This window comes from Leuresthes tenuis, unplaced genomic scaffold (genome assembly GCF_036924035.1).
Source record: "Leuresthes tenuis unplaced genomic scaffold, fLeuTen1.0.hap1 SCAF_7, whole genome shotgun sequence".
NCBI classification, from domain to species: Eukaryota; Metazoa; Chordata; class Actinopteri; order Atheriniformes; family Atherinopsidae; genus Leuresthes; species Leuresthes tenuis.
In genome coordinates this window covers 24,331,855-24,348,488 of record NW_027325361.1, presented here as the reverse complement: position 1 = coordinate 24,348,488, position 16,634 = coordinate 24,331,855, and the positions used below count along the sequence as shown (strand labels likewise).

General features: G+C 40.4%; 1 protein-coding gene across 1 annotated transcript in view; it reads left to right on the top strand.

Annotated features, from left to right (window-relative positions):
• LOC140312312 (uncharacterized) overlaps positions 1-16,634 on the top strand; it is a 177,824-nt gene that overhangs the window by 31,916 nt on the left and 129,274 nt on the right. The window lies entirely within an intron of this gene.

Here is a 16,634-nt window from a genome sequence, read left to right as displayed (position 1 = left end):
CAGTAAGGCTGAACTGTTTCTGGATGTTGGCTTAGTTTTTCTTTTTAAAAAAAGCTAGTTTTTTTTATTTATGTGAAGTAGTACAGACCTAATAATAAAAGTTTGACCTGACCAAATTATTAGTTATTATGTCTTAATACATAAAACCTTAAAACCGAAAGAGGCTATTTATTTTTACCTGTTTTTTGATGGTTCACAGAGCATGCGCGGGACTGTTTTCTTCATACCGCTCCCGCTGAATTTCTGACCATTACCGCCCGCATCCGCAATGTGCGTCCACTCCCGCCCGCTCCCGCAATCTGTGTCCACTCCCGCCCGCTCCCGCAATCTGTGTCCACTCCCGCCCGCTCCCGCAATCTGTGTCCACTCCCGCCCGCTCCCGCAATCTGTGTCCACTCCCGCAATCTGTGTCCACTCCCGCCCACTCCCGCAATGTGCGTCTACTCCCGCAATCTGTGTTCACTCCCGCCCGCTCCCGCAAAACTTTGAGAATTTATGCCCGCACGATAATAGAAATGCATTGATTTTGTGTCTTCTCCCGTCCCGCAGGAGAAAACACGTCGTTTTATAGGCTATTAATAAAGAGATTCATGGACAATTGAAAAACTTCTCCATGTTTGTCAGACTGTCAGACTTGCCTTGCTTTGTCTTTGTGCTGTAAAGACCTTCTCTGAGCTTCCTTTCCACATCATTTATTGACATCCTGTTGCCAGGATACATCCCGACAGTGTTGCCAGGTGGGAAATGTAGTATTATTGTACCAGAGACATAAAATGATCGTATTTTGAGGGAAATTATCGTACACCCGTCATGACTAAAATAGCAAGTCTATTGATGCGCTATAGTCAATCTAGTGTCGAATAGAGTCTAAGAGGCACTCACGGCTTTGCATCAGCAGTTGCGTTAGGCGAAAAGTCCCCGTAAACACTGACGAGTGGGAATTAATGAGCCAAATCATGAGGCCTGGAGGCGACCTACTGTTAGGAACGTCTGAGGCAAACGCATGCACGTCACTCGTAGCTCACATAGAAAAGCACGATTGGCTTGAAACTTGTCACATGGAATTGGAAATGCCTTCAGGCTTCAAAGAAATCGGACAGACAGTTGCGACAGGCTGATTAAAACCAATCACAACCACACATTCACAGAATGGTCAAATTATCACATATTTGGCCTTTTTTGGGATTATTGATCGTACATCGTATACAGGGCAAAATTATTATAGTAATACATAATTATCGTACACGTGACCTGGCAACACTGCATCCCGATCCCGCAGTGCTTTTTTTTTAGGCTCCCGCGCCCGCCCGCAGCAAAGTTCATACCGCCCGCTCCCGCGAGATTTGAGTTGGGTCCCGCGAGACCCAGCCAGACCCAATCCCAATGCGGCCCTCCAGTTCACAGTACAGCAACTTCAGTGTCAAATGACATAGTTTCCTGCAAAGCAACAGGATGTTTATATCAGCAATACAAGTTTGGTAAGTAGAGGTGTGAGGATAGTTAGTTAGAAATTATCAAATGATTCTCTTTTTTTAACCAAGATTGGGGATAGTTCAAATTCAACCACACCTACAAGGGCCAAACCTTCATTTTGATGATCCAACATTACGAATTGCACATGTACTATCTAAACACTCCTTTCAGTCATTTTTTATTTGATTGTCATCATTTACTGTAAATGACTTGTGCCTCTTGCTTTGACACTTCCCAGTAACAACTACTTTACAGAGTTAATCCAAAGATATACACTGAATGGTTTCCGTTGCATTGATGAAGACCAGGGATTATATATCTAAACAATGAAATGTTTAAAAGGATTGTAACCTGAAGTGACAAACTGGCCCAGCAGTAATTATTTCAAGGCGTTCTCATTGGGAGACAAGGTTAAGCAGTGAGTGACTCAGGAGTACATGCAGCTGTAATTCTGCAAGGTAAATTATATGTCTGAGTTCAGCACCTTTGGTTTCATGTATCATGACCAGAGGGTTCGAAGGGGTTAACATGTTTCCTCCCAGAATGAGGACGTGTCTCTTATCCTTGATCAAGCACTGCTCCGGCCTGGAGCAAACTGCCTCATCCATATTTCTGCTCTCCAAGTTGTAAAATAAAACAGTATTAGCTGGCAGATAAATGAGCGTCCATAAAGTTCCTCAGCCCCTGAAGAGTTTTACATTCAAGTCAGCTCGTAATGCAAGGGCGAGACATGGGTTGGAAAATAATAAAGTGTCTTTATTTTGTATCCATGGATAACATTTATAGCCTTTACCTTCTCTACCTTGCCTTTAATGCCAGGATATAGGATAAATGCGAGTCAATGTGTGTGCAGATGTGCGTGCAAGAAACAAGAGGGTGTGTTGCTTGGAATGCTTCACTTTTGTCCTCAAATGATCTTTTTTTTTTCTTCTCTCCATTAGAGATCATTGTGCTCTGCCCTGAAGGTAAAACAACTGAATTAAAGCTCTGATTTGCTCTCAAGATTACGCGTGAATCCCATAGTCGCAACTGAGACAGGATTTAAAAGCCCTAGAGAACCACTCAGACACCAGCAAGAGATGCAGCATGATCATAAAACAGAAGAAAATACATAGATTAAAATAAAACGACCACAAGATGGTTACTGGAAATAAAAAAGATGATAGAATCACAAAATCATTGATGACCAAAGACAAGTACTTAGAAAAGCTAAATGTTAAATCATTGTAATCTGAAGTACCCAAACTTTATAAAAGGATTGTAAAGAGACCGAAAACAGCCAGACGATGATAAAACCATCAATGTATCTTATTTTCAGGATCAGGGGCAAATTCCTGGTGGATTTGTCCCTGATGTGACCTGCTTTTTATTGCAGTGCAGCTTTAATTTGGAAGACAATGTATAGGAAGTGTAATGTGAGATAAACTAAATGTTCATTATTTCACATTATATAAGAACTTCTTGAAATAAAGAGGTCATTTAAAATCAGTTGGCTGGATACTCACAGTACAGCAATACTTTGTCACCACGAACGAAATAAATTGCTTTCAATAGCATTCCTTTCTGCAAAGGTAAGGTGTTGCCTCGGGCTAGCTAATGTGGTTTGTGCTTCACTCCAATTATTTTCCACCAGCAGAACATCAAAGTAATCAACTTGCAGTTTGTGACTATTGACTGACACAAGAGAACTCTTCTAAAAAGGAGTTACAGACAGAGTGATGTGTGTGTTAGTTCTGGCAGGTCTTAAAAGTAGGGAATTCTGTGAAAAAAATCTTACTAAATCTGCCTTTCTCTGGTGGATTGTTTAGTCTTAATCTGGAGTCTAAAGAAGCATGACATGTACGGTAACAATATTAGTGAGCACTGAACAAATGATCTTGTTAACATGCCTGTTGGAGAGATGGTTGGATGTAAGTGGTTTTGTTGGGAGGTCAAGGCCACTGCAGCTCACAGCGGAAGTCTTCATGTCTGGCTCGACAGGTCCAAGTGGTTATTTTGCTTGATTTTGATGTGAGATGAGTTTCCTTCTGCCCTGAAGTTGCATCTGATCAGCAAAGTGAGAGGCTTAAAAACTGCCCATCAGTGCCTGTGACCCCGGATGGCCCCAGCTAACAACCAGAGCTGCCTGGGATGCTTGGGGCCAGTAATATAAGACAGATTCTGCGAGACATTCTTGCAATCCTGGTGTGGCACGCAGTCTTCTCATCTCTCTGAAATACCTTCAAAGCCTTCATAGATATGCCAGCTTGGATACCAAGCTTCTTTTCACAGGTCATGCAACCTCAAGTCACCATTTTTATTTCTCTGACATCCGTGTTGCTTGTTTGTTTGGTAAACATGTTACACCTGTCAAAGGAATGCTGGTTGCTAACGGGCCAAGTCCAACAGCATTTCTTATATTCTGTGGTGCTTTCCCCCCTCTTCTCACCTCGCTTGTTTTTCCATCTGTTGCCCTCGCAGCAGTGAACACAGTAAGTGTGAAGGAGTGAATGTGTGAGGAAAAGTGCGCATGTGTTTGCTCACGCATGTACTGTGCCGCATGTGGATTCGTTAGCGCACAGGCTACTGGGTTGTTGTCTGAGTTGCTGTCTTGTAACAGAGCTATAGACACTGTTGTTATTTATCCCTCCCCCAGCTGTCACTGTTGTGTCTGGAGTGTGCTCGCTGAACTCAGGGCCAGGGGACACTTGGAGAACTGTCAAATCCACTAACCCTTCCAACTATGAAGAATGTTACAGCCCAGAACACACCCTGGATTCTTGTTATGGAAAACAAAAGCTGAGAAAGACATTCAAGAAATGTACAACCTTTATCTAGTCTTCCAATCAATCAGTTTTATGCAAAAAGTGATTCTTCTCTTCTCTTCTTGTACCACGGGTACTGTCTATCTGTTGGCTGACTTCTTGGGGGATATTCTGACTTAAACAGACACCCTTTTTCAAATAATAATGGATAATAATTGCTATACTGTAAGTGATAAGCTTCTTCAGACAGCATTCTTATAGTGAGGGAAGGCACAGTCCTGTCTTTCAGATAAAGGTAAAGATCAGGAACTGCATCTGGCAAACGCAAAAACTGAAAATACATTTCAAAGTGGTGGTACAGAAAGTTTTATTAAGTGTTAGAAAAGTGATTATACAGAAACATGTTAGCAGTAATGTATTGCCTTTTCTAGTATTGACCAATTGCATATACCGCAGCAATACCAATGTTTTTTTTTTTTAAATGCCTTAAAAGCTGACAATAAGTTACTGAAACTGAGGTAGAATTTTTTTTTTAAGTCTTTACAGAGCTGTCAAGGTGATTTTTTTATTTTTATTTTTTTAACTTCAAAGCAAAACCAGGTGAGTTGTTTCCACAGTGATGCTAAACTTTCACCTGACTTTAGATTCATATTGTATGGACAGACTTGAAAGTGGTTTCTATCTTCTTGTTCTATACTTATATATTCATATACTTGCCAAAGAAACAGACAAAAATATTTCCTCAAGATCTCTATAATTTATTCTGGTCTTTGTAGCACAGAGTATTAACTTTGTTTGACATACAAGTAAAGTGAAACTGTTAGCTAGCCAGCTCAAATTGCAATTAGGACCAATGGGTGTTTTGTTTCATACTACTTTTTAGCTGAAATCAGTAGTGTGCTACTTTAATATTTCATTTTGGCAATTAGGTCAAATAGTTTTTTCTATGCTAAGCTAAACAAACTATCTCCTTATTTTACCTTCATATCAAAGCAAAATAGGAGAGCTTTCTATTTCAAATTCAAATACTTAAAGGAGTAATAGTTGTAGACTGCCAGTTCTCAAGTTATTCAAGACTATTTTAATACCTTTTGATATTTTTCTTGAACCAAATGAGTTGTCAGCATATGTATAAATTTTTTTGAAAGCTTGTTTACAGTAAATAATCATTCATGAAACATTTGACAAGCAGGTATGTCCATAGACAGTTCAGTCTGTTATCATTACTTAAATAAACGTAACCAGAGTGTACCCTTGTGATTATGTTATAAAATGTCAAGGGAAAGTGTGCTGACTGAGCTCCAGTTCCAGTCTGTACATGCAGCTCGTGAAAATTGCCACACTGGCATGTATTCAACATTAAGGGAGTGTTATTTGATGAAGACTGCGTTCCCTGCCATATTTTGCATTTCAGACAGAATATGAGAATAAATCTGTGTTGTTATGTCAGTCATCCAGCCTCTTGTTTTAGGATGGCCCCATTAGACGCTGGGCAGACTATCAGCAGTGGTGGACTAAGCACTGATGACAAGTTGCTGGAAAGGCTGCAGCGGAAGAGAGTGAGCAGAGTCTGCGTGGGGACTGGCTTGAGCCTCAAACATGTACACACACTAAACCCACATTCAAGTCCTCATACACATACACATCATAACTTTCTGCAACCTGATGCCCATGATAATATTTCATTGCTGCAGTGGAAAACACTGTCTGACCTATGCAAAGTTGTGATTAACACTAGTTTATCATTAACTTTAATTAATGTTGAACTCTGTGATGTTAAATTTGAGTTAAGCATTTAACATGAAGCCGCCTTGCCAACAGGGGAAAACAACCACCTGCCTTACATGCTTTTCTTATTACATGATAGTGAGTTTTATTCAAACATTGAAAATTGTACAGTTGTCTCACAAGTAGTGCTACTGTTTTCAAGAGTAAGTGCAATGTGCCTCCATAAATTTACATTTTATTAGGTTTACCCATTTGCAATGTTGTGCAGACGGACCCTATTTTAAAGCCCCTTTTAAAAATCAAACGTTTAACCTTGTTAACATGCATACAAGCAGGCATACATTTTTATGTTTTCTAAGACATTTCAAGAGCAATTTAGGCTATCAGTGCTTTAACCAGGGAGTTCTACTTTAAATCTGCCAAGCAGCATTTATTTTTAAGGGGGAAGCAGAGGCGAGCATGGTGTACAACACTTAAAAACAAAAATGGTGTCTTTGGTCTCATATAAGAAATAAAGATATGGAAAACCAACATTCCATGCATTAGAGGAATCCAGTATAATAGTGGGAGAATCCCCATTATTACATTTTTACAGGTTTTATGGAAGGGTAAAACCAGACAGCCTGTATGTTACACATAGAAGATTGAAATAATCATTCAGACTACTTGCAGGTGGAACTGTGCAGCTATTTTGTATGCGTTATCAGGTACTGATGAAATAATAAGCTAGCACTACCTACAGTGAGAAGTTAGCCAGGGGCTAGTTAGGTCAAGATAGTCACCTGCCACAAGCTGCCAGGACTCGGCTGAAGGAACAGGTCATAGGCAATAGGCGCAACCCACCGGGAGTTGGCCAGGCCAAGGGACCTGGTTCAAACCACTGTCTGCAAGCCACCAGGACTTGGCCAAGCCAAGAGACCACGTGCTAACCACTGGTATGTGGCCCATCAGAGGGATCAGGCACTATCTTTTACTGCTGGGTAGAGATGTGGGCAGACTAGCATACCTATAAATTCCCATTAACAGAGTGTTGTAGAGTCATATTCAAACTATTTCAAGTCCATCAGAGTTTCTTCATGGAGAAAACTTTAAAGTTTACAATTTTAAGGGCCGATCAGCAACATTGAGTTTTTAAGGGGATTCCTAGCTGCCGGAGGGGAACTTCTCAAGAAGAATCCAAAGCTTTCTATGACAACAGATATGCCTTCGCAAGCCACTAAGTGCATGTAAATGTTAAGGAACCTAAATAGTATCATTACTGGTATATTTGCTTTGAAATACTATTACTCAAATGAATTCGATTCATTATATTTCCTAAAGTACATTACATTTATAGTTACATTTCTGGCTAATCTATACAGTAAAATGTTGTTGCTACAGTACAATATGTGGTGGCAGGTACTCAATTATGATGACATGAATCACTTAAAAACCTTCTTAAAAAATGTCTTCTCTTTGACCATCCATACATGCTGAGATTGTCACCATCCTGCAGTTTTAATATAACATACTTTTTTGTTCTGTTTTTTTTAAAAGAAAAATATGATAATAATAGTTTTTATTGTTACTTCTTACATTTCATATTTATCGCTGTTGTTGTACCTTTTTTACTTTGTGCAGCATTTGGGTCAGCTTGTAACTTATGTTGATTTCAAATGTGCTATATAAATAAACTTGAGAGAATCTTGTACATTTCCACTCCTGAAGAAAATCATTTATTGTAAATCAGTAAATGATGCACGGTTGTTATAGTATTATCTTGACAAAAACATTCAATGAGAATCCCCCACAGCACCAAAAGACTTGGAAAACATGTTCTTCTGTCAGGTCATTAGATATATAAACACATTTTATTTACACTCTACTAACAAATGTTTTGATTTGTATGACTTTATTACTTATTATGTTCTCATTATCTATTCTTTTACCAATGCTCTGTGTGGTTTTGTCTCTTTCCTAACTTCTCCTACCACTGCTATCTTATAGGGATTTTAAGGTCCGTCTTTCGGCATTGCTCATACAACCTAAGAAGAATTTAAGACAGTTCAGTCTATGAGTAAAAACATACCTCACATGATCCATATGTCAAAATAGTGTTATTATCCTTTTAAGAATGTTAACCACACTGGTCTGAGCCAGTGGCCATTTCTGCCTCAAGGGCCTGTTTCCTGAGCAAGTGGGGCAGTTTATGAGAGAGGTTAAGATGTCAGTCTGAGCCGTGGTTAAAGACAGCCGTCCTTTAACTGTCCCCCAGCCTGACCTCTGGCACAGGAGGGAAGAATGCAGTGGCTTCACATTGTAAGCGCCCCAGCTCTCACTTCCCCCAGACCCACTTCCCCCAGACCCACCTCCGCTCCAACAGCAGGAGCAGCAGCCTGTGGGCTTCTGGTGTCAGCCACAGTGTACCCACTAACCTCCTCACAGTTAGCAAATATGCCCCTGACATGGCTGGCATGTAGTACGCAGATGTCCCAGTGGCGGGAGATAAATTTGAGAGCAAGGAGATGTCAGGCTGGCAACAGCTGTGGGCTACAGTTTCACCAGATGTCTGCTGTTGCTAACCTTCAGCAGACGTGGACTGGCCACCGCCCGCACGTACTTTACACAGTAAATATTTTCATGAACCTCATAGGGAGGAGCAAACCAGAATTCATTTGTCACAGCTCACATGGCCCGCGTCTTCAGGGCCATAATTTGTAAGATCTGGAGGAACGTACTGATGAGAGGCGGCATGTGTTTTACAGAGGTGAATCACAGCTGGAATTGTGACAGACAGTGAGTTTGTGCTGACTTTATGCTCTCAGTTCTCATTGGATGGTCCTAAAGATGGAATTCCACCTTGAAGAGAATTTTTAAAAGCAAAGACTTTGTTCTTTGTTGCAAAGCCTGCTGGTGGCACTGTGACACCTTCAAATTGGTCAGACGTGGAGTGATGGGAGAAGTGCTCAGATATTTACTTAAGGTCCCCATGAAATAAGATTTTAAGTTAAAATCTTTGCAAATATTCGGACTTACACTTCTATGCCACCAGTGCAGTAGCATCTGTCTGTACTTTAGAGTTTGTGATTTCCTTCATTTAAAATATTGATGGCGTGTCCTGCTCTCATCAGTATTTACTTATTTTCCATTCTGTGAAAATGCTTATTTTGTATAATATGGCACCATATTAGGCTCATTTAAAGGTTCAAGATTTTATTTTCAGCTTTTATTAGAGTAGCTTTATATGCTTTATAATCAAAATACTATGTCTCTCACACTGTACATTGTGCCATTATCACAATGAGTCGTAAACGCTCCATTTTCGATCCTCTCTTTCGGGCCGCCCTCCTAAAAAGTCAGTCTGCTCTGATAACTGAGCTGGCCTGGAAAAAAATTAAATAAAAAATAAAAAAGGACACATTAGTTATGGATTGGAAACCCATACATCATATAGTCATTCTGATAGCTGCTGGCTTCAAACACAACCCCATTCAACCATTTACTCTGTTTACACAATCAAAACCAGCAGATTTCAGGTTGTTCTGTTACGCAGTTCAGTGTTTTCATGTAATGGTGTAAACACATTCAAAATTACTTGCAAACAAGGCCATTTATTTCTCACACGAGGGTCGTGACGGAATGCTAACAGAAAACAACTGAGACGCCTTTTGTGCGGTGGGCTGCTCAACATAAAAGGCAACACGAAAACACATGAACTGCTTTAAAATGGACGTCCAGTTTTCACAAGGTCTGACTGTCCTGCAGGGTAACAGCTGTGACGTAGCTCTTTTCTTTGGGCATTTCATTTGAAGCTAATATCAGCCACATCAGCCATGTTTTATCCCAACACTAAAGATCTTCTGTTGTTATGGACACATTGCCACTGATAAAATTATTCTAGTGGATATTCAGTTTCTGAGATTCCTAGATTGCAAGCACACACTTACCGTATGTGTGCTGACACATTTTAGATACAGAGTTTGTTTTACCGTGATAGAATAGCACCTGTGCAACAATTCCAGTCATGAAATTTTCTCATTACTAAATATTCCACATTCAACTGTCAGTGGAATTATAACAAAGTGGAAGTGATTGGGAACGACAGCAACTCAGCTATGAATCACGTTTCTCCATCTGGCAATCTGATGGACGAGTCTGGGTTTGGCGGTTGCCAGGAGAACGGTACTTGTCTGACTGGACTGTGCCAAGTGTAAAGTTTGGTGGAGGGGGGATTATGGTGTGGGGCTGTTTTTCAGGAACTGGGCTTGGCCCCTTAGTTCCAGTGAAAGGAACGGATGCTTCACCATAACAAGAGATTTTGGACCATTTCATGCTCCCAACTTTGTGGAAACAGTTTGGGGATGGCCCCTTCCTGTTCCAACATGACTGCGCACCAGTGCACAAAGCAAGGTCCATAAAGACATGGATGAGCCAGTTTGGTATGGAAGAACTTACATGACCTCAACTCGATAGAACACCTTTGGGACGAATTTAGAGCAGAGACTGTGAGCCAGGCCTTCTTGTTCAACATCAGTGTTTGACCTCACAAGTGTGCTTCAGGAAGAATGGTCAAAAATTCCCATAAACACATTCCTAAACCTTGTGGACAGCTTGCCCAGAAGAGTTGAAGCTGTTATAGCTGTAAAGAGTGAGTCGACATCATATAAAACGCTATGGATTAAGAATGGGTTGTCACTTAAGTTCATATGTGTGTAAAGGCAGATGAGCCAAGCCAAGCCAATACTTTTGGCAATATAGTGTACATATATGAGAGGAAAATTGACCAAACCATTAACCAAACCATGTCCAATGCCACAATGCTGTTGACTGTATGAGAAAACATTCAACGCCGGATGGACGCTAGTTCTCTCCTCACTCTTGTTGCTGAGTACCACTCTCGGTGGGCCAATATTTCATTATAGGCATATTTCTGAAAAAGATCTAGGTCTTCAAGTACATTTGTTTAACCACGTTATGAAATTAAAAATGTTTAAATGCTGCAGTTAACGGTACACCTGCATTACAAAGAGTTACGCTGTGTACATCTCCGGCTTAATCCACTACAGTTGATCATATTGTTTAATGGTGCTCTGCTCACTTGAGCAGCTGAGTAGCAATCACTCAGCTACATGGGGGCGGGGGAGTGAGTAGCTGCTGACCACACAAGGGTGGAGTTGAGCACTTGCTAAGACTCCACCCAGAAAACAGACTGTTAACAAAGAGTCAAAACAGGCAGAGAGGCACTGTGCTTAAACCAGCAGGTATTTTGTCCAAAGTCTGAGTCGTAGATCTTAATAACCTCAGAAAATGATAAAAAGGGCATAGTATGTCATAATATGTAAGTGACATAGTATAGTTATTATAGCCTTATTTAAGTCATATAGTCTTAATAGGCTTTCAGTCACCATTTTGGACCGTCTGATTTAATCGTCTGATAAAAAGATTAAAGAAAAACCACAGAAATGTATATGAATGAGTGCAGCTTGAGTGGGAATTCAGCATTCAGTATCTATAAACACTTGTGCTTTTCTGTTTTTACAAAAAATGTGAACTTCGGTGAATGTACAGAGCACCTTGGCCCATTCGAGTTCAGTTGAGCATGTACATGCAGGAGTTTTCAAACCTCAACCGCATTATACGTGTGATACATGTTTTGAGAAGCCTGAATTACATTCAGACTAACATGCATTATAAAAAGCACTGTTTTGGTTAGCATAACACATTGATTAGTTTTCATTTAGTGTTGGAAAGAAGAACTGATGAAGAACAAATCTCTTCTGTGTGAAGCTTCGTTTCTCTTCAACAGGTGATTTAGCATATTAATATAGATGCAATTTGTTGTTTGCAGTAGATGGACAGCACTTGAGATGGTTGCTATCTCCAACCTAACCACTAGATGTCAGTAACTGTCACACACCATTCCTTTACTTCGCATGATTTAATGTGGGGGCTGCATGGTGGTGTGGTGGTTAGCACCATCACCTCACCGCAGGTGAGTTCGATTCCCAGCTGGGGCCTTTCTGTGTGGAGTTTGCATGTTCTCCCCATGTATGCGTGGGTTCCCTCCGAGTACTCCAGCTTCGTCCCATAGCCCCCAAAACAGGCATGTCCTGTTCATTTGTGGTTCTAAATTGTCCCTAAATTGAGTGTGCATGGTTGTGTATCTCATTTGTTTCTATGTGGCCCTGTGATGGACCGGCGAGCTGTCCAGGGTATACCCCGCCTCTCACCAATGACAGCTTGGATCGGCTCCAGCGCCCCCACATCCCTGAATTGGAATAAACAGGCATAGAAAATGCATGAATGGATGGATTTAATGTGGTGGTGAAGATTATCCCACTTCATTTCATGACATCACATCCCTTGGAGCGTGTGTTGAATACATTTTCAATGTTAGTCAAAAAAGGCAATGTTGCATTCAACATTTGCTTCTATCAACCCCCCCACCCTTAAACATTTTTATTTTTACAATATTGATTAATGTCATGTTTAATGAATACTAATGTATGTTGATTGTAATAAATGAAATGTGCTGACTAACCAGATGCTCTAACTTTGAAATAAATGCGGTGGTGCAATATTTGCCTTGGAACTATAGTGGAATACAATTACAAAACAAACAATTACAAAACTGCAATGAAGTAATGCAGCCTTCTAAATAGATGGATAGAAGTAACTTCCTAGCAATTCAGATAGGGCCGGTGGCAATAATGTCAGATTGCAGACACAGTCCTGCAACTTTCAGTCTACCATGAGACACAATTTGACATCAATTCGTCATCTTAGCTGTGGGCCTTCGGTGTGCATAACTCTGACTCTGGCACACACGGACATTCACAGACACTCTCCGGACACTTAAGCGTGTTTGAATGAAGCCTGAAATGTCATAAGTATTCATTTCTGTGCTTCCGGGCATTTCTGAAATCTAGTCAACCGCTTTTAGAATTGTTTTGATAAGTGGGATAGCGTGGTGTTTTGAAAGGCCTTGCATGCTGATGGATAAGTTTCTTTTCTTTGTGTAACGACTTTGTGTGACTAACACTGACAGAGCCAGAAGAAGGTGTGATGACACTTCTGCGTGTGTGTGTGTGTGTGTGTATGTTCTGTGTGCAGCAAACTATGGCTGTGCCTTCATGGAATCGACTTACAGTAAGCTTGGCACTTAAACTATCTGCATGAGTTCACCTCATCATTGATCTCTTTCCCATCCAGCTGTTTCACTGTAAAAAATAGCTGGTAAAAAAACGCTTCTGCTTCAGATTTTACATCTTATTCTGTGCAATGCATGCTGGGAAATGTATATGAAGAAACTAGCATGTTTTTTTCTGCACTTGCTTTGATGTGAAATGACAGGTGACGTTCATCTTCAGCCAAGTACAGAAACCAAAGGGCCTCTGTTTTGCCTGTCTACTCAAAGATAGCTTTGGAGATGATTTATTTAGCCAAAGCTCATCTTGGGGGTGCTGTTATTGCCAAGATTATGTTTATTATCCTAATAATCCACATTTTGAAATGTGCCTACAAGTTTTTAGAGCCTGGCAGTTCATTGCCCAGAATGTCAACTTGACCAGCAGGACAGCGGCCATCATCAATGGTCTTATTTCACAAAACACTTCATGAATTTTCCATTATGGTTTTGATATGATTTCAACAGGAAGATGAAAATTTGGACTAAGTTAAAGTTTGCTGCCCTTTTTTCATGTTATTCGCTTCATGTTGGTACTGAACAGTGCTGCATCTTCAGTCGTTGGGTCTCATAAGTCAGTGTTTCAGTAAGAATTCTTGGAGTTTTCTTTTCTTTTTTTCTTTCTTAAAGTTTCGGTGTATATCACATAACTACATTTTCATTTGTGTAGACTTTGTGTAGACAATTCTTAATTCACTTTACAACAAGTACTGTCTTTTTCATAAATGTCACGTTGCACAGCCATGCTACTCAAGTACCCCAAAAAGGGACCAACCAAACACTGGGTCTTGAGCTAATGTTCTTACATTTTTGCTGCCATCATGGGATGAGGTGGCAGGCTGCAATTTGCAGTTATAGTTGTTTTTTTAAGGAATATTTTTCCATCTTTAAGTATCCATCTGTAAGACAGTCATTTCCACTTTTAATCTTTTTGCCTCTGAAGTAAAAAAAAAAAGTGAACTGCAATGACTTAAAAAACGTTTCTTGTTATATTCCAGAAAGAAAAGCTATAAGTCTTCACATACTTAACATGAAACAATGGAAGCATTAATTATCTGAATGTTTGATTTGATTAGGGAACTAGTTGCCCTACAGTTTGGAGCACACCTAGTGCACACCTAAGTAGTTTTTATTAAAAGGAAAGTTTATCTAAAGTAGCCTTTTTAGAGATTTTCTAGTCTACATTGATCTTATTCTTTTAAAGAACACATGCTAACAGAACCTCTTCCAAAAAACAGCTTTCTGGAGCCTTAGATTTATAATTTATTCTTAAAAAAATGCAACTTGGGTATTTTTACAGTGTATCAACACAAGACACCTGAGGGTGTTGGAGCTTTTGTGTGTGTGTGTGTGTGTGTGTGTTTGTGTGTGTTGCAACTGAGCCCAGTCATTTGGCCATGTCAGGATGAGGTGGGGCTGACTAGGAGCAATCTGGCGTCTGTAGATTACATGGAAAAGCTAACTCATCTCATTTTCCACTCCTCTATTTTTTTCTTTCCCCACAAAAAAAAAAGTGGAATAATGGATGCTAAAATCCAACAATGCGTGTCATGCACCCTCAGCAGCACCAAACTTGCATTTGTTTACACTTACCTTCAGCATGGTGTGTTTGCTTTAAGAGTGAAAGTTCAGAGATTTGTCATCGGGTTGGGTTTTCTCAACGTCGATGCCATGTGAGGATGAAGTGGCTCTGGGATATTCAGGCCGTCTGTCAGGATTACACACATTTTGAATAGTTTGTACCGTGTCCGTGTATAGAGATAACTGTCTGTGCAATAGGAGTTGAGTGAAGAGAGAGGCTGAGTGCAGAAGTCGAATGGGATCCGAAAGCCCCTGGGGCTCAACAAACCTGTCCTACAACCTCCCTAGCCAGAGCTCTGTTTCTGTTTTAAGACCAGATTTGTTTTTCAGACCTGTTATTTTCCCGCTTGGTTAAAACTGAGTTCGTATTACAATGCAAAATCAAACACATTTCACATTCACTGCTCTTCCTTAGCCTTCTAAACCATTCTCTGGTTCATGATGTTTAACACTAAGCTTTAGATATGTTTCTTCTGTTATTTGTTACATTTATTTCTCGTATCTGCGATCTTCTAATAACGATGCAAAATCTTCCCTGTAAAGTCAGTTGAACATATTTACTCCACCGCCCTCCTCATTTCCTTGTTACCTTTTACAAGGTACATGGGAAAACCAACAGTCTTTTTTTAATGCACATTAGAATGAATCACAAAAACAAATAACATCATGTATGAGAGGTGTCATCATTACACAGTTGCTTAATTTCAAATGTTTCAGAATACTATGTACCCTCAGATTCTTATCATCAGTTACCATCTAGTCATAGGTTGAGCAATAAGAGCGGATAAAGGATAATTGTTTTGCAGAAATGGCAACAATCTCTACCTCTGAGTTCAAGTGAGGCATTGTGAAACAAAAACCTTAAATGACACAATGAAACACTGTGAAAACTATGCTTTAAACACCAACACACCTCTGTATTGCAAGCCCTCTTATCAAAACAAGCATATACTTTGTTTGTTCATCCCCTTAAATATGATCCATAACAGCATCCTGTGAAGTATTAAGAATGACAAAGAAAGAAGATAGCTGATTAGCAGTAACGACATGGACAGTAGTTGGATGAGGATCAATTGGATGATAACCATAGACATATAATCAGCCTAATGTTAGCAATGGACTCATGCAGAACAGCAACATGTAGGCCATGATAATCTTGACAGCCTGAAGCCTTAAGCCTAGTTTATGTCACATCGATGGTGTAGGACTTGACGCCGTCACTGAGCATTTGAAGTTCTGCGTCAAGGGAACCGTTGCTCTGCAATTCACCATGCTGCTAGGGAGGTGTGGCTGTTTGTTTGTGTAGTTTGAGGGGTTATAGCCGAATACTTGCTTTTTCTTCCGGTCACAGTTAACAACAGTAAACAATGGCAACCGAGGTGAAGCAGCTGTATTTGTAGTTGGAGCTCATCAATATTGAAGAACAAATGCTTATATTGCAAATGTTGAAGTGCAGGCAACAGAGAAGACATTTGCGAAGGTGGTCTGTACGACCACTAAACGGGTCAAAGCTGGGAACAGGTGAATTTACAACACTCACCCACTGAGGGACCTGGATGAACAAATGCACTTTCGATACTTCCGAATGTCAGCAGGTTGATTTGACGAGCTTCTATACTATACAGACGAATACAGCAATTAAGAACAGAAAAAGCAACTGCAGAAAATGACGTTCTGAGCAGACCAATCACAGCCCTTGCGGTCCGCATCAACGCAACACGTTAGTTAGGATTTTTTTGAAGGTGCTCGTCAGGCTACGGCGTAGGGGTCGACGTCGATGGCGTAGCTATAGCGTAGCTACGGCATAGGTACGCAGGTATTCAGAAGCATAAACTAGGCTTAATTAAGCTAGGGTGACCAGACGTGCCTGATTTTGGTGAGCTGTCCCCGGTTAAAGCTGTCCCCAATTTTGATGTTGATGGGAGAGAAAAAAAGTTGCTCGC